The sequence below is a fragment of the Cicer arietinum genome, chromosome 3 (genome assembly GCF_000331145.2).
Source record: "Cicer arietinum cultivar CDC Frontier isolate Library 1 chromosome 3, Cicar.CDCFrontier_v2.0, whole genome shotgun sequence".
Taxonomy (NCBI): Eukaryota; Viridiplantae; Streptophyta; class Magnoliopsida; order Fabales; family Fabaceae; genus Cicer; species Cicer arietinum.
In genome coordinates this window covers 26,345,371-26,345,613 of record NC_021162.2, presented here as the reverse complement: position 1 = coordinate 26,345,613, position 243 = coordinate 26,345,371, and positions in this window count along the sequence as shown.

Below are 243 nucleotides of genomic sequence, written 5' to 3'. Positions count from 1 at the left end.
CAAAGTTATTAATATTTTGGAGTTTATATGACCAAAAAGATATTTTGATGCCGATTAGAATTACTCGTCGATGAATAAATTAAATTAACTACGGTGAATCTTACGAAGAATTTAATGCGTTATGGGTGAAATGGTAAATTAACAAATATCTAGATATTTTGAGATATTTGTTAATTATAATTAATATATATAATGAATATATGTTTGGAGGGAAAGGAAAAAGGAAGGAAAAGGAGAAAGAAA